At 45.9% G+C, this 27,810-nt stretch overlaps 1 protein-coding gene across 1 annotated transcript in view; it reads right to left on the bottom strand.

Moving 5' to 3' along the window:
• The window catches only part of Chst8 (carbohydrate (N-acetylgalactosamine 4-0) sulfotransferase 8), a 128,828-nt gene extending 101,254 nt beyond the window's left edge, over positions 1–27,574 (bottom strand). The window contains exons 1-2 of the mRNA XM_005399989.2: positions 27,488–27,574; positions 9,795–9,881 (exon numbers count right to left, since the gene is read on the bottom strand). The gene's annotated coding sequence lies outside the window, so the exon portion shown is untranslated. The remainder of the gene's footprint in view (positions 1–9,794; positions 9,882–27,487) is intronic.
• Between the last annotated feature and the right edge of the window lie 236 nt (positions 27,575–27,810).

Raw genomic sequence — 27,810 nt, 5'->3', positions numbered from 1 at the left:
AGAGTGGACCATTTTAACAGGTTTCACTCAGAAATGGAAACATGAAGAGATAAAAAATTAAGAATGATATAGAAAATTTGAAAAGCACAATTTCAACACTGATTTTATATTTGCCTGCATAAGTATATGCATTCATAATGTATAGGATGTACAGAAATATATAATCTTACAACCAGCAAATGAGAAGATACATTGTTTTCTAGCACATATAAAACATAAAAACTGACAACATACTATATGCCAGGTTATAATATATTACAAAGAATTAAGGTAAGATACATGATATTCTTTGACCACAATGCACTTAAATTGCTGGGTGTGGTGGCACACACCTGTAATCCCAGGATTTGGGAAGCTAAGGCAGTAGGATTGTCTTCAGTTTGAGGCCAGCCTGGGCTACATAAGCAAGTTCAAGGCCAGTTTGCATTGCAAAGGCCAATAAAATAGATACATCAAGTTTAATGAAAGAAAGAGAAAAACCTTACTGAGAAAGAGATATAAGCAGAGATTTTTAAAAAGTTAAAATACAAGATTGCCATACAGAATTCTAGGCTAATGAATGTTAAAATCTTGATTAAAGGTATAATAAGGAATCAAAAGTAATACAAACTGATTTAAGGAGTAGGAACACTAAATAGAAAATAAACGTGTGAAACAATCACCCCAGTCTCAAAGGTACTGTCCTCAGTTTCAAATCCTTCAAGGAACAGATACTTTCTATGCTATTTAAAATGTTCCAGAGGATGAAGAAAGGAGAAAAACTTCCTAATTAATTTTATGAATAACACATAACCCTGGTACTAAAACTTGCCAAAGATGAAAGAAAAACAAAATTATAGACTAATCTTTCTTGTCACTATAGATGCAAAAAAATCTAAAAGATCATGGCAGATAAACACAGCCCTCACCATCACCACCTCCAAATTCACAGAAATACTGGATAAAACAGAACATAAAATAATAAATGTGTAGTTGAAGGAGAAAAAAGGAAATCTTCAGGATTTCTTCATTTTGAAAGAAAGAAGAGAAGGAGGAATAAGAGGAAGAGGAGAAGAAAGACAAGCAGGAGGAGAGAGAGGAAGAAGAGGAAGAGGAGGAGGAGGAGGGAATAATGCAAGAACTAGAGCAACCAACTGTTACCTGGAGTCCCAGGAGCTGGTAATGACTGAAAGCAGAGCCCCAGAAGCCAAGCCCTGGGGCTTTGGCACCTGCAAAAGGCTGGGAGATGCAGCCCGTAAAATAAGGGACTGAAACTGAGCTCTTGCACACAGCTGAGTGAGCTCTGAAGGGGCTCCTGACTCAGTGTATTGGAAAGCTAGAAAAATCAATTCTTGTCTGAGGAAAAGTACAAAGATATCCAGGTGGGGAAGAAAGTCTCCCAGAAAGGAAGGAACCTGCACCAATCACAAGCCTGTATTGTGGCTGTGGGATTCAAGTTTGTATTACCCATGTGGTGCTGGAATCCCCACATACAGAAATAATAGGAAAAATGGGTCTCAAACTTCTGTACCCCTGTGAGCTTCCAGCAGAAACAATTTGTGAAATGCTCTGAAGCAACATTTTGACAGCCCAGGAAGCACAGGGCTACCATAAAAAAAAAAAAAATCATCAATCTTAAATTAGTTTGGATAATTTTTGCTCCCCTAGAATATTATATAGAAACAATAACTCATCCAAGGAAATGATTCATGAGGGAAAAAAATCAGCTGATAAAAAAACAGAAAGACTAAAAACTTGACATAAGGGCAAAATCTTACTTATGTTAATTTATCTATTGTTTATATTGATATTGTGTTTTAAATTATTGAGTAAAAGAAAAAAACAATAACGAAGAGAACAGGAAACCATAAAAACAAGCATATACAACTTGAAGATCTCTATGGAATTTCCAGAAATGAATAATATAGTCACTGAAGTTAAAAACACATTTCTCGGGTTTAAGAACAGATTTATTAGTATACTAGGAAATATAGGAATCCAGGATATGAATCTAGCATAATCACCTAGAATAACATATGTGGAAAACACAAGACTGATATTATAAAAGAATAGAGTCAGAAGGTCCCAAACAACGTTATTAATCATGCAGATTCTGGCAGAAATGCCTCTCCAGGGCTTGAAACAAAGTCAGATGCCTTCTAGATAACTTACAATAATGACCTTTAGGCAAACACATCAATGTCAGCAGAAGGTCTCTGGTGCATTCCTCCATACCCCAAGGCTTGCATAAAGCTGACCATGTGCCAGGAACTATTTTAAGCTCATGTACATAAACTCATTTAATTCTCACAATAACCTAAGAGCTTGATAATATGATTATCCCCAATATATGCATGAGTAAACCGAGCAGAGTTTAGTAATTTTCCATAACTATTAAGTGTTAGTAGAGAAGTGAAATCCAAGTAGCCATCTCCAGCATCCACATTCTCGGCCACTATCTTACACTTTCCTTCATACACATGGCTGCCATTTCAAAGGCTAATACTTAGAACAGAGAAAAGGAATTACTTGAAGAAATTATGACCAAACCATTTGGCAGCACTTAAGAAAGCCATTGCCCTAACACTGAATAAGTGCTTCAACTTTCAAGGAGAAATAAAATTACATACCTAGTTACATCTCAGTGTGGATGAAGAATATCAAAACAAAGAAAAAAAATTACAGGGGCTGGGGATTTAGCTCAGTGGCAAAGCACCTGCCTGGCAAGCACAAGGTCGTGAGTTCGGTTCCCGGTACCGGAGAAAAAAAAAAAAAAAAAAAAAAAAAGAAAAAAAATTACAGAAACAACCAGAGAGAAAGACATCATCCACAAAAGACTGAGGACCAGAAAAAAATGCAATAGGTCTTCAAAAGGATAAAAGAAGGTTACTATCATTCCAAAATTATATACCTAACTCAACTATTTAGGGGTAATTAATATTTTAATGAACATACATTAAGAGAGTTTACACAGGCCTTCCCAGGAAGAATTCCAAAGGGTTATGTAAGCCAATTAGAAGCACAACACAGAAAGCAAGAGTAAGATGCAATAACCAAAGTTATTGGGTAGAAATAAATTGGCAAACAATTTTAAATCAAAATGATCAACAGTGGTAAATTATTTTTAAAATTATGAAGTTTTTAACCACTGGACGCTAATATTAGACAACAAATGACACATGATGAGAGTATGATCAGAATTAAAGTGTCATAAGATTACTGTCTTGTTTGGAAGAAATGATGACATTTTTATTTAAATCATATTGTGTCAAATCAAACATGTATATGAAGATAAACATGGAAGAATAAAAAATAAAAGATACAACTTCTAATCAGTAGAATGAACAACAAAAAAAGAAAGGATAAAGTACAATCAATCCTTCAGAAAGCAAGATAGACTTTGTAAAAGTAGGAAAGGGAAGTAAAGAACATAAAACATAAAAAAGAATGAAAGATGCATCAGTAACCATAAAAAATGAAAACAGATTGAACTTGCTTTGAAAGATATTTATAGGGGCTGGGGATTTAGCTCAGCGGCACAGTGTCTGCATGGCAAGCGTGAGGTCGTGAGTTCGATTCCTAGTACCAGAAAAAAATAAAGAAAAATAAAAAAGTTTTAAAAAAAGAAAGATATTTATGAAACACAATAAGGCAGAAATGATGAAAATAAAGACAGAATAAAGAGAATACCCAATAAAAAACCAAACGTGCCATTTTTACAATACTAATATAAGGCAAAATAGAGTGTAAGTTGTAAAATATTGATGAAATTAAAAATGTTATACAAATAAAAAGGAACTAATTATGTAGGAAGATGTAATAATCTTGAACCTGTATGCACCTAATAACATTGCCTTACAAAAATATAAAGGCAAAGTTGATGAAACTATAAAGAAAAATCAACAAATTCATGACCACATTGGGAGATTTTATACATTCATTCTGATATTGATAAAAAAGCATTAGAAATATTAAAGATATAAAAGATACAAACAATATAATTAATTAAGAGATTAAGTTAAAGAATGTACACACATACAAATACACATATATTTCTGCACCTAACAATCAAAGGATAGGTATTATTTCAAATATAATGAGAAAAAATGACCTATCTTAACCAGGACACAAATCAATTCTCAAATAAAATTAAATTATCAATATCATGCAAAATATAATTTCTGACTACAGTTCAGTAAAGTTCAAAACTGATTTGTATAAAAAGAAAAAAACACCCTTGAAATGTTTGATTCTAAATAATTTGAGTCAAACAATCACAAGGAAATTATAAAACTAATGTCATTGAACCAACAGTATAATGAAGTAATTATGTACATCAACAAAATAAGATTTAATTCAGAAATATGTTACAGAATAGATCAATATTAAAATACCCATTAATATAATTTATTGCATCAATAAATCAAAAGAGAAAAAGCATGTTTATCTTCATAGACACATTGAATATATGGGGTTGTCCTTAATTATTTATAAATATTAGAAATGTACATGATACTTTTTAAGTTTTAAAAATCTCATAAACAGCATCATGATTAATAGCAAAATATTAAAGTCAAGACTAGAACATGAGAAACCCACTACTACTTAAAATCATCCTGAGATCTCTTACCATTATAATTAGAAATAAAAATTAGGTAAGAAATGTGCCTATTTCTCAGCCCACCCACACTTCACTCTTGAGTGCATCCCATATCTATCTCTAATAAATCTTTCCCATGTATTTTTTTTAAAATTAAGTCAAAAGGATAAGTAAATAAAAGCAGAAAGGAGTAAATCTTCAACACCTTGGGTTAGGCAAGGCCTCTTTAGGTACAATAGCCAAAATACAAGGAACCAAAGAAAAAAATAGATAAATTGGACTTGAACAAAATAAAAGACTTCTGTGCTAAAAGTGATACCATGCAGAAAATGGTAAGTACAGTACTTGCCTAGCATGTGCGAGCCTTGGGTTCCATCCCCAGTATCACCAAAAAAAAAAAAGAAAGAAAGAAAGAAAGAAAGAAAGAAAGAAAAAAAGAAAAAAGGAGGAAGAAAGGAGGGAGGGAATAAGACAAATCACAGAACGGTATAAAATATTTACAAATCACATATTTAATAACGAATTTGTAACCAGAATACATAAACAACTCTTACAACTAAATGATTTAAAAATTTAACTACCTGATTATAGGCAAATTCAGTAAATAGACATTCTCCAATTGTATGTCTAGATATACAAATAGCCACCATGCATGTGATAAGATGCTTAATACCATTAGTCATTAGGGAAATAAAAATCAAAACTATGATGAGATACTGTACTATGTCACACCAACTAGGACAACTACAATCAAAACAATTGCCAATAATATCATTACCAAGTATTAGCAAGAAGGTGGAGAAATTAGAACTCTCATACATTGCTGGTAGGAATGTAAAATAATGCAGCTACTTTGGAAAAGTTTGGTAATTCCTCAAAAGGTTAAGCATAGATATACCAAATAACCCAGCAATTTCCACTGCTAAGTGTATACCAAAAGAAACAAAAATGTATATTCATAAAATAGCTATAAATAAAGATAAATGCATATGGAGAAGTTTTGTTAATAATAGCCAAAAGGGGAAAACAGTCCAAATATTCACTAGCAAATGAATGGATACAGTATATCTGTGGTATATGCAGAAAACAGAATATTATTCAGTCATAATAAAGAAGAAAGTAGCAAGATGGATGAAGTTTGAAACCATTATGCTAAATGGAAAAAAAAGACCATACATTGTATGATTTAAATAATTAATTTTGTTTTTCTTTAAACAGGGTCTCACTATGGAGTTCAGGATGGCCTTAAAGTCACAGCAATCCTCCTGCGTCAGCCTCCCAAGTGCTTGGATTACAGGCATGTGCCACCCTGCCTGGCTGAATGATTTAGTTTATAGGAAATGTCCAGAAAAGGACAACTTATAGAGACAGAAAATAGGTTAGTGGTTGCTTAAGATTGAGCAGGCAGGAAAGGGGAGAGATTGTTAATACGTATAAGGTCTCTCTGAAGTGAGGAGAGTGTTCCAGGATGGACTGTGGTGAAAGCTGTACAACGCTGTGAACATACCTGAAGGTACATTTTAAATGGATGAATGGTGTGGTAGGTGTTTATATCACAACAAAGATGGTGGGGTTGGAGGAGGCAGGTTCCAATCACCACATTTGTGCCCATGATTTCTCCTTCCCACATTTATCAAAGGTTGGTTGCTCCCTCCACTTCCACCAGCTCCAATGCTCTCTAACCTTCTTAAGCACTTGGTTGAGTAATTTTCCCCCTCCTACTTCACTTTTGCACATTCAGCTAGACCACTCTCAATACACACATAGGCTATGATTTCTCCCATCTTAAACAAATTTCCAACTGCTTCGCTCAGCACTCATCACTTCATTTCTTTGCTCTCCTTTGTACACATTGAGTTACCCACATCCACCATCTCCAATTTCCTTGATTTCCTTTCATTCTCTCACAGAATACTTAAATTGGTCCTTTATTCCACCACTACACCAAACCTGCCCTTTCCTAAAGCACCCTACTGAACTCATTGGTCAATCCTTGGTCCCTGTCTTACTTGACCTGCCGCCAGCATCTGACAAAGGTGACCACGCCCTCTTCCATAATGCACTTTCTTCCCTGGCCTCCAGCATGAGATTCTGTTCTGGTTTCTTTTAACCTTACTGGGCACTTCCTGGCCCCTTTTTTGGTCCCTCCTTGCTGTTTTCTTCATGTTTGAATACTCTAGTTCTCCATCACTGGTCCACTGTTCTTCCCTATCAGCCTTCTCTCCCTGTTATGGTTTAAATATGAAATGTCTCCAAAGACTCTTGCATTGAGGGTGCTAATCCCATCAGTGGAACAGTCCACTGAAGAATTTCCCACCTAAATGGGCTATTAGGAGGTAAAGCCTGGTTGGAGGATGTGTCTCATTGGGATGTGCCTTTGAGGTGAATACTCCATCCACAACCCCCTCCCCCTTCTCCTCTTTGGTTCTCCACCTGCTCTCTGCCTCCAGCCACCATGAGGGGAGCATCTTTTCTCTGCCATAACGCTTCTGCCTTCAAACCACCTAACCATGGACTCAACCATGAAACCAGGAGCCAAAATAAATCCTTCCTCCTTTAAGGTGTGTATGTCAGATATTTTGTCCTAACAATGGAAAGCTAATGCACTTCTTTGCTGACTTCAATCGATCTCATGGCTTTAAAAGCCATCCCTGTGTTGATGACTTCCAAATTTGCACCTCTAGCTTTACCCCCTCTCCATAACCCCAAACTTACATACCCAACCAGATTCCAGCATCTGCAGATGGCTGTGTACTGGACGTCTCAGATACTGGATATCCTCAACTGAACTTCAAACTTAAGGCCCTCCAGCAGCTCTTCACCAGCTGTCCTTTGCATCTCAGGTGTGGGTAATTCCATCCTTCTAGATGCACCACAAGCTTTCTTTTCCTTATACCACATTTAATCCATCAGGAAATCTTGTTGGTTTTGCCTTCAACTAGATTTGGAGTTCAGCCTAATTCTCTCCCTCCACTGTCACCACACTGCCTCAGACTATCATCTCTCACTGTGGTAGGTGGCCAGGCCTCTTGGTCTCTGTGTTAGTCAGCTTTCTGCCACTGTAAAAAAGTCCTGAGCAAATCAACTTAAAGAAGAAGTTTGTTTTGATTCACAGTTTCACAGGTTTCAGTTCATGGTTGGCTGGCTCCATTGCTACAAGCCTGTAGCGAGACGGAATATCATGGCAAAGAGAGCACAGCAGAGGAGAGCTGCTCACCCTATGGCAACCAGGAAGCAGGCTGGGAGAGTCTACCCTGGTGGACTTCCTCCTCCTTCTTCTGCTTTGCTCAGTCTGGGCTGCAAGCCTATTGGGTAGTGCTACCCACATTCAAGGTGGGTTTCCCCACCCAATTTGCTGTCCCATATGCTAATTGTCTCTGGAAACACCCTCACAGACACACAAAGAAGTGTACTTTGCTAATTTTCTATATATTTCTAAATCCAATCATATTGACAATCAAGTTTAATCTTCTCAGCCCTTCAACATGGAAGCACAGTGGACCTCTCAAAACATAGTTTTAATCATGGCATTTCTGTTCAGAACCCTGTTGCTCTCCACCTCACTTGGAATAAAGTCAAATTCTTTATCCTGCCCCACGAGGCCAAAATCTGTCCTCTCACAACCCCCCATGACTCCACCCCCACCCCCACGATACATTGTGTCTTTTTTTTTTTTTTTTTTTGGTTTTTCTCAGGTACCGGGAATCAAACTCAGGACCTTGCGCTTGCCAGGCAGGCGCTGAGCCGCTGAGCTAAATCCCCAGCCCCGATATTGTGTCAACTTGAAGAGTCTAGAGACTTGGCTAAGTGACTCAGCAGTTCTACATCCTGGGGTGAAAAGGACATGCCCTTACCGCTCTGGGATGTTGCTCATTGTGTCAATTTGAGAAGTTTAGAATGTTAACTAAGTGACCCAGCAGGGGGCCAGGGTCCTCACTTTGTATTCACCCTGAGTCTGTGCAAGAGGAGGCATGGAGATTACATGAGTGCTACACAACCCCTGGGTGGGGGCAGCCTGCTTACAATATAAGGGAAGAAAAAAGGCTTGCTCCACCCTTTTTTTGTTCTTGCTGCTTTTGCTGTCTTGTACCACCTTGAAGTGTTGCCCCTGTACCATGCCACCCTGCCTTGGAACCAGCTGATTATAGACTGAAACCTCCACAAACTGTAAGCTAAATAAACCATTCTTCCTTAATTCTGGGCATCTGGTATTTTGTTTCAGCAATGAGAGAAAACTAACCAAGATACCCCCTGACCTCTTCTCCAGCTGCTCACACGCTCCAACTTTGCTTCTCCACCCTTCCTAATTCTGACTTACAAATCTTTCTGTTGGCGCTCCTTCTGCCCAGAGCTATCCTTACCTAGACCGGGCTTTCTCAACTCTGACATGATCAACGCTTGGGGCTGGACACTCCTTTCTTGTGCAGGCTGTTCTGACATTGCAGGATGTTTAAGAGCATCCCTGGTCTCTACCTAGGAAATGCCAAGAACACCTCCTCGTCATGACAATCAAAAAACATCTCCAGATGTTGCCAAATCCCCACTTAGGGGCACAGTCATCCCAGAGTGAGAACTATTGGCTTAGAGCATCTGTATAGCCCACGTTCTCACATCCCCCACATCTCATATCACTTTGGCTCAAGTATTACTTTCTTGGTGAGGCCCCCGTAAACACCTGCATTAATCTATTTTCTGTTGTTGTAACAAAATACCTGAGACTAGATACTTTACAAAGAAATGAGGTTTTGTTAGCTCACCATTTTGGAAGCTAAAAGTCCAAGATTGAGCATCCCTATCTGTTTGGTGAGAGCTCTCCTGGTGGGTGACGTTACAGTGGGAGCATGAATGAAAAAGAGAGAGCAGTTACATGCAGAGACAAGAAGCCAGAAAGAGTCAGGGGACAGATTTGGTCCTTTTATAACAATTTGCTTTCTCAGGAACTTAACCAGGTTCTACAAAACCACATCAATATCTTCTGAGGGCAGAATCCCTAATGACCTTAAAGGTTCGACCAACTGTCACATTGCCACTTCAGGGACATAGGTTCCAAAACATGAACCCCAAGGGGCTCACACAAATAACATCCAAAACATACCACCACCCCACTTAGTGCTTTGATGTGTCCTCCCCTCCCCCCATTTCTAATTTCCACACTTACTACCATGCTCTGATGTTATATACTTAACTCACTAAATCTACATGTAGTGCTCATTACCTGCTTCCCCTGCTAGGATGTTGTCTCAGAGGCTGGGTCTCCCTCAGCTTTGTTTCTTGATGTATCCTTCAGTGCCTAGAATGGTACCTGGGGAGTGAATACGTCCTTCATAACTATCTGATCAGAAGCTCAACATAGTAACACATAACAAATAGAGCAAAGAAGCCCATTTATGTGTAAATTTATCTCAGATTCCTCTATAAATGAAGCACAATCCCAATACAAAGCTCTACTGGATATTATTTGAAACTTGGCCTCATATATCCAAAGGGCACCTAAAAGAATTAAAATGTAATATCACACAAGAATCATAACAAGAGGAGGCTTGCCCTCGAAGATATTAAAAATGTGTTCATAAGCTACAATAATTAAAATAGCAGGTTCTGGCACTAGAATAGATAGACTAGAACAGAAGAATCCAGAAGCATCCCAAGTAAATATAAGAATTAACCCAGTGATAAAGTTGGCATTTAAAAACTAGTAAGCAGAGAGTGAATGTTGAAAAAATGGTGCTAGCACGACTGTCTGGCCATTTTACACCTGCAGCCTGTGCACATTATTTAGAAATATGGAGGTCGTAATACATCCTGGGAACTAGCTGCAAGAGTCACAGGTGGCTGCCCCTGGGGAGCAGGGAGGAAGTAAACGGTGGGGAGGGATGGGGCAGGACTGCTGAGTTTGTTTTAAGCGTTTTGTTATGTATGCCCTTTTAACTACAAACAAACATTACCTTGGCAGCAAATACAAGTTATGCTTTAAAAAAGGGATAATCACACTCCTCTTTAACCTATCAAATTGACGAAGATTTTTTAAAAAGCAGAGACTCCCAGGGCTGGCGTATGTATGAGAAGAAATGGGCACGCTCACGCACCGCTGGGCCTTTCCGGAAGGTAATTTGTCTGGAAGTATTAAAAGTCTTAAAATCACGTGGACCCTTCGAGGCAAAACTTCCATTTCTAGGAATTTATCCCGCAATGACACAACGGTATACAGCAAGAATATGCACTTCAACATTCTTCAGAATTGAAAAACAAAAAAAATAAAGAAGAGAAAACCACCAAAATGTCCAACAGGGAACTGGTTATATAAATTATGATAAATTCATGTGAAGGAATGCAGTGCTGGTGTCAAAAGCAGAATAGAAATAGATCCATTACCAGGGAAAGGTGTTCATGATATATAAAGTGATTAAACAGGTTATGCGCAGTAGGCATAAAGATTATTGCATTTTTATAAAATGAATGTGACTTATGAGTTTATAAATATAAAGTGATATAAGAGACCCTCTTTTTGTAACAATTTATGAGAACACAGGATACAGAAGGATGTGCTGGATGAGGTTTTAATGCTGCTCTTTTTGCTCTTGGGAAGGCATTTCTACAGGGAATTTCTGAGACTGGCAAAGGGGGAGCCAGAATGCTGAGGGGGGACCTCAGAAGTGCAGCAGGGTCTCCAGCAGGCCCCTCTGGTACCCACTCATCCACAGAGCTCCAAGAGGAGTGGTCCAGCCAGAGCCTCACAGACTTGATATCCCAGAGGCAAGGACTTCAACACTCTTTCCAGCAAATGGGGACCTTTTAGGATAGAGGCCACAGTTGGTCAGTGCTGAGCTCAGCGGCTCTGCAGCCGTGGTCTGTGGTGTTGGTTATTATGGTCCCTTCCCAGGGCATTAGCTGGGCACTATGTACCAGGCCCTCACCTCCAGGCAGGGAATTATCTACCTTGCCAAAAGGTAAGGCTTTGGGACTCCAAATGCCTCAAATGCAAAAGCCAAATGCAATCCACAGGCATATGGTTTGGTCCGTGCAGGGCTGTGATTTTAAAATCTAGGAAATACTCTCCAAACTTTAGAGGGGATAAGAGTCACATAAAAAATCTACCTGTTCTTGAATATGTGAATACTCATGACCTCAAGCTTGCCAGGCAGGCGCTGTGCCACTGAGCCTTACCCCTGACCCTGAACTGAGTCTTAATGCCAATTCCCAAAGGGATAGGTAGCCCAAGGATCCCAGCCACCAGCATCACTTCCCCTAAAGCCTGGCCCCTGAGATAGCGGAGTTTCCACCCTGCACTGCCCAAACCCCTGTCCTGCCCTGCCCTGCCCCTTTGAGTCATGGAGGATTCCTTTGCAGAAAATCCCTGTCTCACTCCCCAAACCCTTTCTTCAGAGCCATGGGACCTGGTCCATCCCAGGCTGAGGTGACAGCTTAGGTCCAGGGAAGCCTTTTCCTCTGTTACTACTCAAACCCTGCCCAGGGGGACCTGGACTGGGGCCGAGCAATAGTCAGGACTCGGCCGGCAGACAACTGGTTTAGCAAAGGAGAAACCCCTGGGAGCCAGGAGCTTGGACTGAGTTCCCTGAAAACTTTAACGTAGAGATGGTCACCAGGGACTGGGGATATAGCTCAGCGGCATAAGCGCCTGCTTGGCAAGCGCAAGGTCACGAGTTCGACCCCCGGTACTGCAACCAAAAAAAAAAAAAAAGAGAGAGAGATGGTCACCAGTTAGAGGTGCAGAAATAAAAAGGTAGGAATGGGCAGAGTGAGAGGCTGAGCCCACTGCCTCACAGCTGGGCCCACAGAGTTCTCTGCCTGAGAGGGACCTTCAGAGCTGTCCCAAAAGGAATCAAGGAGGCTGGACCTTTGTACCCTGTCATGAGCCAGTCACTGGACTTCAAGGCTAGGCTTCTAGATATCTAGTGGTAACTAAAAGCAAGGTAAAGCTTGGTATCTCTTCACTTTGTCTCCCATAGTACCTGCTCAGCTGTGCACATGGGGGTGCTAACCACTCAGGCAGCGTCTGTGTTATAAGGTCTAGTAGCCCTAAAGTTACCTAACCTGTCTCATCCTCCTTCAAGGCTGAGGATACAAGTCAAGGGTAACGAAGGTAATTCTGCAGGGACATCTAATTGCCAGCTTTTAAAACACCCAGTTCCAGACCCTCTGGACATTCTGCAGGCCTGGACATTCTGTGTGACTATCCTAAAGCTGCAGCCACCTTGAACTCCAGGAGAAGCACAGCCTCGCAGACCTCCCCATGACGAGGTCGCTCCCTGTCTTGGTTACTTTTCTCTTGTTGCTGAGACAAAATACCTGACACCCAAAATGAAGGAAGGAAAGGTTTATTTAGCTTACAGTTTGTGGAGATTTCAGTCCATACTCAGTTGGCTCCAAGGGAGAGTGGCATATGGCATCCAGCAACTGTTCACAGCCGTGGAACAGCAAAGCAACAAGAGCAAAAGGGAGGATCGGTGGCAAGCAGCCTCTTCCTCTCCCTTACATATGCAAACTACCTGCCCCAGGGCTAGGTGTAGCTCACACCCATAATCCTAGCATTGGATTAAGGATCAATCATAAACTCTAAAAGCCCACACCCATGACTGCGTGAGACTTTGGGGGGGACGTCCAGATACAAACCATAACACTCCCCAGTTACCCCATGACAAGAACTGTGGCTGCCTCCCCAGCAGAACCTGTCATTGCATGATGGGAACCAAATTGCCCCCTCAGTGGATATTGGCTCTCAGAACACCAAAGAAATTGTCAAAAGAGTTGATCAACTATACCTTGACTTCTTCAAGATCCCCTAAGATGCCAGCTATGCAACCCCCCAACCCTTCCCTTTGTTCCCCTTTTCTATAAAACCCCAAAGTTTCTGTCAGCCCCTGGAGAAAATCTTGAACATTAAAAGTTCCTTTCCTGCCTTGCATCACTGCTCATCTATCTCCATGACTGGTGTTCTGGGATTGGTGCCCAGGCCTGGTCAGGTGGGTCTGCCAGAGCTGGGGCTTTCACCCTGAAACTCTGGTAACAACTGACTGCAGGATAGTGTGTGGCCTGAGGCAAGGAGCTTCCCGAGGCTCAGGGCAATTCTTACTGGGAGTCAGCCCTGGAGCATCTGTGACAGATATTCCCAGCAAGCTTGGCGAGCCTTGACGTGAGAGAGTCCGGGCAGAGCAGCACCATGACCATCGCCACAGGGGTCAGCAGGGAAGCACCCTGCAGTCACAGGGTTTGACAGGAGCCCAAGAGAGCCACAAGAGGGCCACCTCACTGGACCAGAAGACAGCCAGAGGTGGCTTTTTCAGCAAGGGAGGACTAGAGAGGAGCACACTGAAAATTCAGTCACATCCCCGGCACTTATTTGAAACAGAACATTAATTCTGACTGTCATTAGAGTCTATTTCAATTTTGTAATAACATAAAAAGTTAAGAGTCTAATTTATTCATACAAATCTTGTTAGCATCCAATTTCCACATAATGTAACATATTCCTTAAAAAGCTGACAAAGCAGGAGAAATTAAAAACAGTACCAAAAAAAAAAAGGCATTCAAGGGTTCTTACTACCATACAGCCAAAGGTGAGGCGGGGAGACCAGGGCAGCTCCAAAATGGGCTGGATGCTTAGCACAAGAACCAGCTGACCTGCAGAGGCGGGCTGAGCCTGATTCCCATCACGGGGCCACCAGAAGAAGCAGTGGCTCCCGTTACACAGCCCCCTCCAGCGTCCCCTCGATACTAGGGGACTTCCATACCACTTCCACCTCGCACACTGTCCCGGAGTCCTGCTCCTGCTCTTGGTTTCCCCAGACAGCACTTCCCTCGGCAAATTCCTCCTCGAGAGCCTGTAACTCCTCTTAATTACACGTCGCGGTGTTTGCATTAGATAGCTGTCACCCTGTAATTTACCCGTACATGGGTTTTAATTGTACATTAATCTTTTCTACACGCCACTCCCCTGCTAGAATCTGTAACAGCAGCAGTTTGGGCCATTTTGTTTATTCCTCAACCAAAAATAGCTGATGAATGTAACCGCACGGTGTCCCTCCTCCTTCTTTTCCAGGATTACCTGCTGTGTGCTAGGGCTGGAGAGAGGCTCCCGTCACCTGTGAGCCACCTTGAAACACAATATTTGACTGCTTCGTGGCTGACATCAATTTCAGAGGAAAGGTCAGTGGCAACAAGCTGTCTTCAGATCACCTGCCACGTGCTTTCTGGGCCCTTGTGCACATTGTTTCTCTAAGCTCCTGCCTGCGGGGCCTGGGGAGCCCTTGTTTGGGGATGGAGGGCAACGCGTGAACCTAAAAAATCCACCAGCAGGAGGAGGTTCCAAGGTCACTTGGAGAACCACGAAGGAGAACTATAAATTACAAAGCTCTGGATGGCTGCCAGGGCCCCAGGAAGCTACATTTAGCATATCATTCTCCCAGCAGCAGGATGAAGCCTTAACTCCCTTTCTGAGGAATTTGAATGGAATTTGTTACAAGAACATTGTGATTGAAATATCACCAATTGGCTTTTCATGACAACTCAGCAATAGATTGCAATTGCAATGGAGAGCCTGTGTGTGTGTGTGTGTGTGTGTGTGTGTGTGTGTGCGCGTGTGTCTAAAACGGGGTAGCTGTTGTGTTCAGCTGGCCGAGGTGGCAGTAAGGGAGCCCCATACAATATTTATGAAATCCAGATGAAGCCCTATGCTGGCAATGAGCTGATATCATAACACAGATTTCAAAAACGCCTTGACATTTGCCCAAGATCAAATTTCCCCTTGCGAAAACCCAGGAGGCTTTGTGCTGACAGCGGTCTGCACTCTCCCCCCAGCCCTCCCCTGCAACCTTCCCTCATTTAAGCCCAGTTAATTAACACCAGGGTGGGAGGTGGCCTGGGCCTGGAGTGATGGAGACAGCAGAATAACAGCCAGCACGGCTGCGTCTTCTTTGTGCAAAACATTAGCAGTGCTTTGTGAGAATGAAAGACAGGAATTTTATTTATTTATTTATTTATTTTTCCAGTACTGGGCATTAAACTCAAAGGCCTTTTCACTGAGCTATATTCTCAGGCATTTTTAATTTTTTAAATTTTGAGACAAGGTCTCCCTAAATTGCTAAGTTGCCCAGGCTGGGCTCAAACTAGCAATCCTCCTGCCTCAGCCTCCCAGAGTGCTGGGATTAAAGGCATATACCAACACAATCAACTTTAATCATTTTTATTGTTAAACACTTCCAGACCTGTGAAACAACACTCCGGTGATCTCCTTGAGCTGACAGGGCTGACTGTAGTGTATTTGGGCAAAGAGATACATAACTGTGATCCATCATAGAATAGCCGAGGAAACAAAAAGGAAAGCAAGAAATCCATGTCCCAGAGGCCAAAGATCTCTCATAGGTGCAGCCTTTGATTCCTTCTAGGACACTCTTGGAGACGGAAAACCAGCCCTCTCAGAGCAAAGGGCAGGCTGTGCGTCCTCAGCTCTTCTGTGGCCTGAGTGAGAACTCAGCAGATACAGGAGGTGAGCATTTCTAAAGTGGTCTTTTGTGACACGTTACACCGATAGGGCTCCTTCTACCTCTGACTATGGCTTTTGGAGAGAAAGACTTCCAGGACAGCTACTAGGGACTCAAAGGGATGACACATGACATACTGCAAGAGGTCCGGGGCTGACGTCCCCAGATTGTTTACGAGTCCAAGGCAAGGGCGATTTAGGTGGCTTTTGATAAACACTTCATATTCCACATCCTAAGAGAAGCAGAATACTTGTCAAGCATGCATCTTTATGAGCTGTCCGCCTATAAAACTTGCATGAAAGGTCCGTGCTTAATGTTGGTTTGGCAGTAAATTGGCGCCATGCACGGGTCGGCTGCATCAAATTAGCATCGACCCGTAAAGCGTTACTGAATGATTCCTCAAATCTGCCAAGTCTTCAAATCAATTTTGCAAAATGCGTCATGATTTTTTTTTAAACTTTGATAAACCTTTCATATTAGTTATCACAGAAGAGCATAAACCTCTCTAATCTGTCTTTCCACCAAAAAAAAAGGTGTTTTTTTTTTCCCAAACTGCTTTTAGCTCTTCCATCTTTGCACAGCCGCCCACACATCACATAAACAATGTGTGTGCCACCGATTCATTCGCTGCCCTATTTTAAAGTGACTGGTATTTGGCCCACACTGTCCATGCCCCAAGTTCCCAAAGCCTGGATGGAATTTCTACCAGTTCCAGGACACACTTCTCAATCCTGGCTTTGGAGATCTGTGGCACCAAGTTCTCCTGCTCCTGGAATCCTTTCAAGACTCTCTAATGAACCTGACCATTGCTTTATGTGTCTGTGTGTCACTTCCTGGAGGGTTCCTTCCCTGTGGACTTTGCACTGCTGACCCAGGGTCAGCACTGAGCGGCCCATGAGGAACAGTCTTCCCCGTGGCCACCTTGGAGCTCAGCCCAGACCTCGCTCCTACAGACGCTGCAGCCAGAATCCTCCTCCCTCCTTCTCCAACTTCAGAAAGCTCAGCCACCCTATCACTCACCCCGGGTTGCATGAGGGTTGTATGTGAAACTGCACCCCTCCCCTCAGATAACAGCTGACTCTCAAACCACAAACAGAACAGAACCTTCACCTGAACTTGAAGACTCTGACCCAGAACTCTTGTTTCCCGACCAGGCTGCTAGCCAACAAACTCTCTTAGACTTGAGGTGAAAGGGGACCAGCCACACCAAGGATAGGAGGCTTTCTCGTGGTTAAGTACTGATGGTGCAGCAGTGGATGAGTTCTGGGCTTCTGAAGAGGGACTCAACAACCATACACCTTGCAGGGATGAGGCCATGTAAAGGGTACTCTGCAACGGTCAGGGCCTGGAGCACTGGGGGTAGACATAGCTACTGGGGTCATGACTGCTGCTCAGTTGGCAGCTGGCTTTGGAAAGTGTGGGCATTTAGAGGAGCACAGCCTTACCACAAGGTACCCTCTGCAGATCAAAAACCTGCCTTCCAGAACCCTCCCAGAGCAGCCCAGTTCACTAACAAATTCCTGTCAAGTCAAATGGTGTGGAAGAGGCCAAGGAGGCCAATGCACAGTCCTTTACCCTACAGGCCTTCATTCAGTGGTCGTTCAGGGGCTCCACTCTGTGCCAGGACCGTTCTAGGCACCAGGGCACAGCAGTGGACACGGCCCACAGGGCAACCTCAAGGCTGACGCTGTCTGTGAAGGGAAAGAAAAGAGAAGCCCTGAGGAGACTAACGGTTCAAGGGCCATCTGGTGATGCTGGGGCTGAGACTAGGTCTAGCGTCTGCATCTTGGACTCCTGTTTCTTGTGTAATTCCAGAGAAACATCTGTCAACTCCAGTCCCTACCTTCCAACACTGCAGATTCAACTTTGTTGGGCAAAAGGAATCACATGCACATTTAAGAACTCTACAGTTTGCCAGGTGTGGTGGCACACACCTATAATCCCAGCACTCTGGGAGGCTGAGGCAGGAGGATCACAAGGTTGAGCTCAGCCTGGGCAACTCAGCGACTTAGCAAGACCCTGTCTCAAAATGTGAAAAGGACTGAGGATGTAAATCAGTAGTAGAGTGCTTGCCTTGCATGCACGAGGCCCTGCCTTCAATCTCCAGCACCACAAAAACAAACAAACAAATTAAAAAGAGTCCTCCAGTTTCTAGATGGAACTGAATTTTCAGATTTGTTGAATAATGTCTTCAGGATCAAAATATCCTTGGCAACAAATAAACGATATTAGTCATCTGAGAAATAAAATTAAAATCACAGTGTGATAGCTCTACATACTCATAGAATGACTTGAACACGAAGTCCATCAACAAAACATTTTGGAAAAAGTGTGCTGTAACTGGAATTCTCATACACAGCTGGTGAAGAGTGGGCTAAATCAGTACAACAATATTAGAAAACAATTTGACAGTTCCCAGCAGATGCACACTCAACAATATGACCCAGGAATTCTTTCCTAAATCCATACATATCAGAAATGTGTACATGTTCTCAAGAAACACCTGGGAAGATATCCATAGCAGCACTGTTCATAGTAGCCAAAAACTCTAAAACCCAAATGTCAACAGGAGAATGGGTAGATAAGTTAGGGTTATAGCTACACAATGGAATTGTACTAATCAGCTTCATGTTACTGCAATGAAATACCTGAGGCAAGTAACTTCTAAAGAAAAAAAGGTTTATTTATCTTTTTTTTTTTTTTTTTTTTCTGAGACAAGGTCTCGCTATAGACTTCAGACTGGCCTTGAGCTCACTTTGTAGCTGAGGCTGGTCTCGAACTCGCAACGATCTTCCTGCTTCCCGAGTGCTGGGATTACAGGCATGCGCCACCATGCCTGGCTCCTATTTAGATACCGTTCAGGAGGATTCCATCCAAGATTGGGTAGCCCCGTTGCTTTGGGCCTCTGGTGAGGGCACCAGGTGGCAATGGCATGGAGTGCATGTTGGAGCAAACTGCTCAAATCTTGAGCCAGGAAGCAGAGATGGGGAGAATCAGAGGAGTTCTACAATACCTTTTTGGGTGTGCCTCCAATGATCTAAGGGCCTCTCATAAGACCCCACCTCTTAAAGGTCCACAGCACCTCCCAGTGGCACCATCCTGGCAACCAAGCCTGTGATACATGGACCTTTGGAGGACACTTATCCAAATGTGTATGGGCAGAAATCCTATAGGGCAATAAGAATGATTCCTTGTTACCCCCATATGGTAACAAAGTGCATGAATCTCACAAACATAGGCTGACCCAGGCACAGAGAGCATTTGTAGCTTATGATTCCATTTCTATCAAGCTTAAAAACAAGGGAAACAAATCTATGCCAGTAGAGGTAAGGACAGCTGCGGTGGATGCAAACCAACTGGAATAGGTCACAGGAGGGACCTGGGGTGCCAGTCACATCCTCATCCTTTCTTGGGTGCTAGGAACACGGGCATGTTCAGTGTGCGGATCTTCATTGCACTGTACATTTATGATCATTTGTGATCAGTATACTTTTCTGTATTCATACTATACTTGGAGTAAAAGGGTTTAAAATGTACTGTAGTATGAGCAAGGAAAATAGCTCAGCGGTAGAACGCTTGTCTAGCAAGCGCGCGGCCCTAGGTTCGATCCTAGCATCCAAAAAAACTTTTTAAAATTACTGTGGTGAATACATCACTAGAGGGAAAAGGTATTATTGGGAAACTGCATAGAAAAAAAAAAAAAAAGAACTCGAGACGTCACTAGCTGGTGGGGGCCACAGACCCCTAAGCCTCTGTCACGTTACCAGTTTAGACAACTGACCAACACGCTTTCTGGTACCCAAGATGGAAAGAACTGAGCTCAGCTGAGAGAACAAACAGAGGCTAGTAATAATAATGATGTTAGCAGCTGCTACGTATTGCAGGCTCTCTGTTGGGTACACTAGCTCGAGCAGGTGGATTCTATTGTCATCCTCATTTTACAGATGAGGAAACTGCATCTCTAGCCCACGTGATAGCCACATGGTAAAGTGGGATTTGAATGCAGGCAGCGTGACTCTGGGTGTCAGCTTCAGTGACAACCAAAGGTGACCGCCGGGGATACGATGCGAGGTGCAGGTGGTTGCCATGGCTGTCCACTGATATTTTAATTCACGGAAGAGGGAATGGAGGAGGCTTAAATAATAGGCATAGATTGTGCTTTCACAGGGATGAATGGTCATGAAATTAAATTTGCAGATGAAGCCAAACCTCATGAGGCCCCAAATCTCAGCAAGAAACAGCACGATGGACCCAACCTGGAGAAATGCAATTTACTATGCACACCAAGGCAGTAATCCATGCTAAATGACTTTCCTGAGGAAAAGGTGCGCGAGTGGCTGCTGCGAGGGACGGCAAGGTGGTGGTGACCACCGGCAGCAGGCGGCCACCGCACTAGCAACAGGCTCAGCCCCCGACACAACGGGGAGGGGAAGTCCAGGTAGATCACAGTGCCACATTGCTTCCAGCCCCGCACCAGTCTGTGCCAAAGGGATCTGAAGACGTGGGAAGCAGAGAGAATTGTCAAGGAGAGGAAGACTCAAAACTGGACCAGATATGCACAGGGGAAGAGGTGAGGAGGGTATTCCTGGAAGAAACCATACACCAATGGGGGAAGGTGTCCAAGAGAACCCACAACTTGGCCTCAGCAAGCCAGAGGCTGGATGCATCACCCACTGTCTCAACCAGTGTAGACAGAGTGCCAACTCTAAGCACTGGCTCAAACTGTTGAAAAAGAATGGCTCCAATAACCCACTGGTTTGACCAGTGCAGGCAGACTGTGTGAGTGGAGTCCTGAGCTCAACCGATGTAAACAGCATCAGCCTGCATTACGAACTGGAGGCTCCCTCCACGTAGAAGGAGTGCCTACTTTGTTTTTTTATTTTGTTTTGTTTTGTCTTTTTGAGACAGGGTCTCACTATGCAGTTCAGACTGGCCTCCAGCTCACTTATGTAGCCCAGGCTGGCCTTAAACTCACAACGATTCTCCTGCCTCAGCCTCCCAAGTGCTGGGATTACAGGCGTGTGCCACCATGCCCGGCAGGAGTGCCTACTTTGTGCATTGGCTCAACCAATGCAGACGTACCGCATTGCATAATGGGATCAACTACCCCAAATCTGGGAGATAAAGACCAATGGGCCAAGCCAAGAACTGAAGGGAAGCTGGTGCCTGAGCAAAGCTTAGTTACAGGAAAAACATCAGTGGAGCTAAAAAGAGTTTGAGAGCTCTGAGTGCAAAGACCTTGCAGAGAGTGGGGCAAGGAAGTCTTCCCTGAGACTACAGGGGAGATTCCAGCATTCATGCCCTAGACTTGGCCAGTGTAGACAGACAGCACGTGCCCCGTACTGGCTCCACCAGTGTGAATGCACTGCCTGCTTCAGGGAGGAGACTACGTATCGAGCCAGTGCAAATACACTGTCCCTACCACACGCTGGCAGGGCCAGTGTAGACAGACAACATGCATCAGGCACTGGCCCTGCCAGTGTAGACAGACTGCACAGTTCAACTCTCCCTGCCTGCAAACAAGCCATCACTGAGAGCCTCCTCCAGGCTGACACAGCCAGACAAAGCAGCACTTGCACAAGCACCCTTGCGAGAGTATTTGCTGAGCTTCCCCAAGCCAGCGCAGGGCTCTGCACGCGGGAGGACCACAGTCAGTATTCACCGGCTGCCTTGCTGCTCCTTTCAGGCACTGCGCCCCCCTAGCAAGGAAATCGCCCCGAGCCCCAAGGCCGGAAGAGGGTCTTGATACTCACAAGGCTGGCAGATGAGTCCTACCCAGAGAGATGAGTCAGCCCCTCAGCAGAGACAGCCTTGAAAGTGAGGACAACTTATCTGTCAAACATGAGTCAACCTGTGTCCAGGCTGGGGACTGCTGGCAAAGGGGCTCCCATGTGTCATTTCCCTACTGATGATGGTCCACCGACAGCAGCAGAACAGAGAGATGGCCAAGACAGCCCAAGAAGGAAGAGTAGCCTCACCATCACCAAGTAGAGTCCAGGGGGCTGGAAGAATCAGCCCCACAGAGGCCAGGGGGCCAAAGCATAGATTGTTCCCTTGCTTCTCATCTCTCTGTTCTCCAGTTTGGCCCAGCTAGGGAGCAGCTGGCTGAGGCCCAGGCAGAGTGAGGACAAGGTGACAGTGACCTGGGCTGTTGCCTGCAGCTCGGCAGCCGCTCAGCACAGGGCCTGCAGCCAGCAGTGTGGGCACAACGGGAAGCGGGGTGACTCACAGGCCTGCTGCCCCCACCCCAGCTCTGGAAGACAAGCTGATGTCGGCAGGGAAGCTGGGGCCTGAGCAGACCTGCAGACAGCCATAGGAAACTCGCTGACATCAGAGGGAGCCGGGGAGCTCTAAGCCTCGGGCAGAGCCCCTCAAAGACAGGGTGGGAGCAGGTAGAGACGGACTCCCATAGGCAGGAAGAAAAGGAGGGAGAACTGAGAATGAGGGAAGGGAATAAGAGAGTTCTTTCTGGGGCAGGTGCCAGCCAGCTGCCAGGCTAGATCAAGTGCATGGCAAGTGAAGGACCTACTAAGGGGACGAGGAAGCTAAGTGGATGAAACACAGACTGGGGCCACTCTGGCCAGCAGGCCTGTGGGCAATCAAGTCCAGAGGAAGGTTGGCCTCAGAGCCCTGCAAGTGGCCTATATGCAGGAGAGCTGGGCCCAGGACAGGTGAGAAGCAGCACCTTGTCCTACACCCCCGGGGAAAGCCAGCCCTGAGTAAGTAGGGCCCAGCGGGGAGGTGGGAACCGGGGGAGAAAAAGAACAATAGCTCTGGCCTCTGGCCACTTGTCTTCAGCGCAGAGCCCCGGGCCCAGGCTGTCATCTACTCAGTGACACAGAAAGGCAGAGGAAGCCAAGCTTCTAGGACAGCTGGAAAGGGGTGGGCAGATGAGTGCAGAGGCAGGGCTGCACAACCAGCCATCTGACTACCCAGTGCTGGGAGGACAGAGCACACCTGGAGCGACAGGAGCTCAGCACCCCAGGGGGCCCTGCCCCAGGGAACCAACAGCTCCTACCGGTGTCCCACAAGTCATACCCCAACCACTGCACTGTCTCCCCTCCTGCACATAATCCAGCACCAATTCCTGTGGGATTCATGGGAACCCACTTCTCCTTAGGGCCATGGTCATCTTTCTTCGGGGTCACTGCAGTCCCCTCCTCACTGGTCTTCCTACTCTGGACCAGTTTGTAGAATAAAGTTTCTGATCCCAAAGTATCCAGCCTTAAAGGACCTAAGTGGCCAAGTCTTCAGCTACCTCTTTCTCCTTCATTCTACTTGCCACAGGGGCCTGCCATGGCTCTTGGACAGAGCTCCATGCTTTCTCATACATTCCCTTGGCAGGGACCTCTGTGCACGCGCTGACCTGTACCTGGAGTGTTTCCTCCCTTCCTCCATCCCTCCTACCTCATCCTGCTTAGAACCAGCTCCTCAGCTGGACAGTACCTCCTCAGATCTCAGCTGGACAGTACCTCCTCAGCCCTCCCAACCCCTCAGTCTAGGTCAGATTATTCTATCATAGGTTTGTAGCATTCCTTTTATAACTCTGTCAAGCCTAGAGTCACACATGCTTTGGTTATTGTTTTTACTAACGTCTTTGGCAGAGAATGAGTTAGTGAGTGATGAATGAATGGGGGAAATCTACCAACTACAAACCCCACAAGATCAGGCAACCACTCTTATTTGGCTCACCTCCTCCAAGGGCCTGGCACAGTAACAGACACCTAATACATGCTCAACAAACATTCATTGATAGCAGAAGAAAAGAGAGTGACAGCCAGGCTGGCCCTGGGACTACAGCATGGAGAGGTATTTGGCTCCAGGTTTCAATATGGACAATTCCAATTTGGTTAAAATAAATGCCACTTGCCAGAGCCGGCTCTGGCCATGGTTTGGCAGGAAAAGGGCATCACGCCCTCAGTCACCAGCCCCCTAAAACACTGATTCTTTAAACACATAGCCTTCCACAGGGGGAGTAGAAATGTCAGATCCAAGTGGCTGGTCTGGGAGGGCAACTGTGCCTGCTGGTCCCAGCCCCAGACCTGCATGCAGACAGACACTCTTTGATTTCCCAAGAGGTGGCCTGGGAGGTAGGATCAGGGTTGCTGCTTGGTGTCAACGCACAGCTTTCCCCAGCTTCTTGGTGGCCTAGGCTGCACTCCTGAATCTCTTAACTGCACAGGAACAAGTCCAGTAGAGGTGCCAGATCACAAATGACAGGTAGTTTGGCACAGGGTAAAAGTCACAGCTTTTTTCCATGACCAATTTGTAAATCTCATCTTCTGCCACAGTGATTTACTGACCACAGGGTCATATATCCTTCAGCTGATAAGAAATGAACGGTACCTCCTGCACCCTCTGCCACCTGAGCTAATGAAGCTGTCCCTGGGTTGTCTAAGTCCTTGGATCGTCTCTGCCTTTGGACAGCCTTTTCCCTGGAGGGAGGGGACACAGCTGCTCTGGAGTCAGATAAGTACTGACAGTGACTCCAAAGATAGCACCAAGGAGCCTACTGTCACCACAGTGTCACCAAGCAGGCTGCCTACCCACACCAAACTTCCTGAAGCCCCAGGACACCAACGTTGCACATATATCCAGACATCAACCTTAATTTTTTATTCATGGACCTATTTGTTTTATTTTGGACTCTGCAGGGCCACATTGACCTCTTCAGGTCAGGACTATATAAATCTCCTTTTATAACTCATTACCTTCTGATTAGCTGAAAGGCTGGTCCCTTGTTTCCCACCGTGTGTACCGACTCTAATTGCCACAGATGCTCATTAAAGAGCTGCTATAATCCTTTGTCCACTTTCCTGCCTGTACGTACCTCCATACCCTACATTTCTCCAATACAGATGCCACATATAGTAAATCAGGGGTGAGACTTTCCAAGCTGGAAGCAGCAGGGGAAGTTAAGACTCCAAGGGTCTCAGACTCCAGGCCAGGCAGCAGGAAGGAGCAGGGGAAGTGCGCTGGAGACCACACCTTCCCTACCTCCTCTTTCCATCCACTAGATGCATTTGCAAACAACAATAAAAGCTCCATGCGCCCACCCTTTCTTCAATCTGCAAAACCACAGACAAGCGCCTATCAAAGAGCCGTTGGCTAGAACTCAGAATGAGGAGCAGAAAAGCAGCCTGAAAGATGCGATGTTTCCAATCAGGAAAATCTGACATTGCTCCTTATAAGTGAATAGAAGGCAAATTCTGAGATTACTCTGCCAGCGGTACTTCCCTAACAAACATACGGCAAAAAAAAGTAGTTACTGAACTTTCCCAGACTTATTAGCTTACATAAACAGAGATTTGAATAAATGTTTTAAAAATGAAACCCCCTTGATACTCTGTAATCAGTAAATGTTCATTACGGAAACACAGCAAATATGCATGAAATTTCCCAAGTGATATTCCAGCTACAAGATGAAAAAGGCATCTCAAACAGCAGGCTGAGTTACAAAGCATCCTCCTCGGGTCACAGCCGGGCAGCACTTTGCCAAGCCCAGGAGGTCAGACAAGCCAGCTCTGTTCTCCCAGCAGGAGCCAAGGAAAAGCCGAAGATCTTATTTTGCCCACTCAGGCAATTTATAAATGTGCCCCTCCCCAGCTGATTGATGTTTCTCTATAAATAATTAATCCTTGACCTTGCTTTAAGAAAACCTGGACTTTTTAATTTGGGGTCTTTTTAAAAATCAATACCCGGGGAACGTAATTCACTCTTGCAGAGTTTGACTCCTAGTAAGTAAATAAGTAAATAAATAAATAAATAACTTGTGTCCTTTGTGCATCCCAGGGTAACCAGGCCAGGCAGTGGGATGGGATCAGACCGACCTTTTCTGTGTTCAAATGCTACTGAATTACTGATCATCCCCATGTGGCTCAAAGGCTCCGGGATCTGAATGTTATCCCTCCTGTGGGTCACTTCACAGAGGCAAATCTGCAGAAGGTTCCTGAACACGGTCCCTGAGGGTGCCCCAGACCCTGTTGCACATGGATGGTGGGATGTCTTGATTAAGAAGACCTCCTACTGGGTCCCGTGTCACTCCTTTCTGTGGCCTGTCTTTCTAGCCTCTGGGACAGAACAGTCAGGAGAGGCCATAATAACCGGAAGAATTGAACGCAGGCATTGTCCCTCCTGCTCCAGGCTCTCCAGTATGGGCCCGCTCGAGGTGAAAGCAGTGGTGAGCCCAGGAAAGTGTGGCATGTGAACACTCCCGGAAAGGGTTAACCCGCCCCTCACCTCTCTGACCTCTTCCCCCACTACCCTCCCCAAAGTCCTCTGTGCAGCACTCAACAGCCTCCCCCACGAGCTCTGCAGCCTGAATACATTTACGCCAAGCGATACAGAGAACCCATCCCGGGAAGCCTGTTCTCCTTAGTAGAGACGATGCAGGCTGAGGGTCTAGCTGGGGGGCAGCTCAGAGTGGTGGAGTTCCCTTTGATTCCGGAGTCCGCTGTGGAACAGCTTCAGGATCAGCCCCTATTCCTCTACTGGAACAGTGAGGCCGGGGCTGGGGTCGCGGGGCCTGGAGAGAAGATGTACTAGGAAAGTTAGGGCAGCGCGAGTCGCGCGCCAGAGAAGGGAGAGGGATCCAAGAGCCACCACCGACGCAGCCAAAAACTGCAAACGCACCTTCCAGCCGGCTTCCAGCGAGGCCAGAGCCGCTGTGCTGAGGAGCAGCCTGCTTCTCCGCTGGAGTTGCAGCCGTCGCCAGAGCTCGGCTCCGTCCCGCCGCAAAGCCGATTCTCTCATCACCCACCCAAGCCGCCCGAGCCGAGGCTCCGACTCCCGCACTCCGGAACACACGCACGCACACACCTTCGCACCATCACTGACGCACACGCTCGCCGGGCCCACAGGCCGGTGCCCTGGAGAGTCCCGGGGTGGGGATGCGCGCGACGGAGCGCGGGTACCTTTTGCCGCCCGGTAGAAAGCCAAGGCCGCCTCTAACTTCCCCTGTGCCCCCTGCCCACCACAGCCCCGGGAGTCCCAGCTCCGTCTCCCTAGGAAAGCCCGCGCTCCAGCGCAGCCCTAAGGGCGCTCGCGGCTCGGCGCCCGACCTGCCTCCGCGCGCCCCGCACACAGGGCTGGGAGGAGGACCAGCGGTCCGCAGGGACGAGCGAGCCCGAGGGGAGGCAGTTCACAGACGCGCGGCGACGAGTGAAATCCAAGGACCAAAAGTCTAATTAAAGTTCCCGCTACTGGGGCCGGTCCCCAAAGTGCCGCCAGGCGGAAGCCACGCACGCCCCACCAGGGTCCGCGGCTTCAGACTCCAACCCACTTCGGGTCGCGGGTTTGGCGCGCGGTGCGGTTCTGTCCGCCCACCCCAAGGTCCCCTCACGGAGTTCCCCTGGGGCCAGCAGCCTGCGCAGAGCAGAAACAGGGGTGGGGCAGGGGCGCAGCCACTTACCTGGCGCAGGCGGCGCTCGGGAAGCCACGGGATCTTCCCGTCCGGACGCGGTCCTCCGGGGCGGGCGAATCCTGCGCTCGGGGCTCCCAGGCGGCAGGGAGGACCTCCGCCCCGGCTCCTGCCCGGTGCCTTCGCTCGCTCTGTGCGGAACCCGGTGCGGTCGAGCGGCGTGGGGCCGGCGTCCCGAGCGCACTGGACAGGGAGAGGGCACGGCGCCACGTCCCTCCTCGCCCTCGGCCCGGGCCCGTCCCCCGCCTCCGCCGCCTCGTCCTCTCTCCTGCCCGCAGCGCTGGCGGATGCGCCTCACGCGCCGGGAAGGCTCC

This window comes from Chinchilla lanigera, unplaced genomic scaffold (assembly GCF_000276665.1).
Source record: "Chinchilla lanigera isolate Chin_1 unplaced genomic scaffold, ChiLan1.0 scaffold00067, whole genome shotgun sequence".
In the NCBI taxonomy this organism is placed as follows: Eukaryota; Metazoa; Chordata; class Mammalia; order Rodentia; family Chinchillidae; genus Chinchilla; species Chinchilla lanigera.
Note: the sequence above shows the minus strand (reverse complement) of the source record. Positions and strands in the feature narration are given on the sequence as shown.